Here is a 2,560-nt window from a genome sequence, read left to right on the forward strand (position 1 = left end):
GGGGTTTATGGATTTGTAAGAAGTGTACAGAAATATATTTTGGAAAAATGAGCAAAGGCACCCATTTAACAAAGGATGATTTTAGAAGCATCTAGGAGTTGGTTTCACTGGATTTGGAGTTCAAAGGAATTTCCTATGAATTTGCAAAGTTGACAAATATGAAGAAATGGCTCAGTATATTGTGTGGCACAGAAAGTATTAATAAGAATGTCCATAAACTAAGTTTTGAACTTATAGACATATAGGATTTTGAATCATGGAATTTGGATCACAAATGGGCTCTCTGTGATTTTCTAAAGTTTATGACAGAAATGGAAATATGGGATTTGATAATTGTTTGTGAAGAAAATCTTTATGGAAAAATGTGCAAATTGCACCATGTGATATATCAGGAATTTATGGACTTATAGAAATTAGAATCATCAAATTTGGACTTAGAATAAATAACCTATGGATTTTACAAGTTATCTGGGAAAAGAAAATAAGAAAAGGGCTATACCCTTATTCTCCGCACTAGGCGAGAGATAGGCATTCGGCCGGCCCAGCTGCTCGGCTGCGCGGGGGCTGTCGACGCAGGAGGCGTACTCCGTGCGAATACGCCTTCCCCGAGCGAAGGCGGCAGCAGCAGAGCCCGTCTCCACTTAACCGGAATGGGGCCCACCCGTCAGCGGCTCACTCTCGTTGGCCGGCCGACACGCGGGGCCCGCTGGTAGGCTCGTCCTCAACCTCCCGCGCGGGCGCGATGGGAGACAAGGGAGGCGTTCGACGCCGGCTGCTGGCGCTACAAGGCGTCTCCGGCAATGCTCCGCCCACCGGCGTGCTCAGGAGGATGAGCCGCATCCATCGGTGTACGGCTCGCTTGCCGAGGAGAGCCGTGGCGGCGACGGCCTGGGCGACCGCAGAGGAGGCCATCGGCCATCTTCGGCTTCGAGCATGCGATGCTCCTGGGGACGAACGGCGGCAAGGGGAGGGCTTGTGGTGGTGACAAGAGGGTGCGGAGCTATCCAGGGGGAAGAGAGAGGGGCCAAGGCCTGCGGATTCGAGCAGCGGCCGGCGGCTCGGCTCCGGCCTAGGAGGGGGATGGAGAGCGCGAGGAGGGGAGTGGGTTGGTTCAGGGGGTTCACAGGAGGGAGAGAGTGGCAAAGGAGTAGAGAGGAGGCTTGGGGGTGGCTGTTGACGCTCAAAAATGGCATGATCGGAAAGAGTGACTTGAGTCTATAATGGAATGAGGTTAAAATTATGAGTTTACATCACCATTTGATGGCCTTTGTCAAGATGATCGAAATAAATATGAAGATGGACCAAAAAGGAGCTCAAGTGCAAAAGATATGACAATTTCGGAGATACCCGTGTTGACACCTGATTAAAGAATGGCATGAAACCTAATTAAGAAGACCTTGGATGGGAAAAGTTACAACTGCAAAGTTCTTTGTCTCGTCGAAACAGACGATTTTGATATAAGAATTGTCCCCATCCGAGTTCGTATGCAAAAGTTATAGCCAAAACTGTGCGCTGCAGCACTGTATGGCCGGATCATCCGGACCGGGGTCCAGATCATCCGGCCGAGGGCCGAAAAATTGACCAAAACAACAGAAGCTAAAAGTTGAAGGCGGATGATCTGGATCAACTCCCGGATGATCCAGGTAAAGGCCGGACAATCTGGGCAATCGTCCGGATGTCCGGACGCGTTTTTCTGCTGCAGACTTTAGAAAACGGCCCGAAACACCCTCAAAATGGCCTCGGATGAAAAAGTGTTCAACATGAAAGTTGTGCGTCTCGTCGAGGCGGTTGATTTGGATATTAAAAAACGTCCAAATCCGTGGTCGTATGAGGATTCTAGAGTCAAAACAGTGAGCTGCTATCAAAAAACTGGGCTAGGCCGGATCAGCCGGGCCTTGAGCCGGACATCCGGGCCGGGGGTCGTGACTAGTCCGTGTTTTATTAGGTTTTGATGATTTGGACGGCTAGGTAAGTCCTTTTCTTGTACGGGAAGTCCACCCGCCTCTTATATAGACAAGAGGTGACGGCCGATTGAACAACAACACACAATCGATCTATCATCTACCACTTTTACCTTTACTTTTATCTTCTCCCTTGTTCTTCTTCTTCCTCGTTCTTCGTTTGTTCTTCTTCATTGCAGGGCGGCGAACCTCGAGGCCCTAGGGGCGGTCAGGCCGACCTAGGGCAGCCCATAGCCGCCGCGCGCCCTGACGGGGTCCCTCCCGGGCGTGTGGGGTTTCGGGTCTACAAAAGCGTCCGCCGGATTGTTTTGCGTACCGCGCTTCCGGCGGGTCTCCTTCGACGTGAGCTGCGGTGCATCACCCTCGGCGTTGGAGGTACACGGTGACGTGTTCGTGTGCGAACACACTTTTTGGCGACTCCGCTGGGGACGAAGCTTCGAACGGTCTCCGGCCCGTTCTTGCTACGAAGAGATCGTCATCAAGTTGCTGCAATCTACAAAGGTAATATGAATACCCAATTCCCCTTTGTAGATGCAAATAATCCATATGTTGTTGCTAGATCACCTAATGAGCATAATGTATCGGCTAGCCCAAGTTTT

The sequence above is a fragment of the Triticum aestivum genome, chromosome 1B (genome assembly GCF_018294505.1).
Source record: "Triticum aestivum cultivar Chinese Spring chromosome 1B, IWGSC CS RefSeq v2.1, whole genome shotgun sequence".
Taxonomy (NCBI): Eukaryota; Viridiplantae; Streptophyta; class Magnoliopsida; order Poales; family Poaceae; genus Triticum; species Triticum aestivum.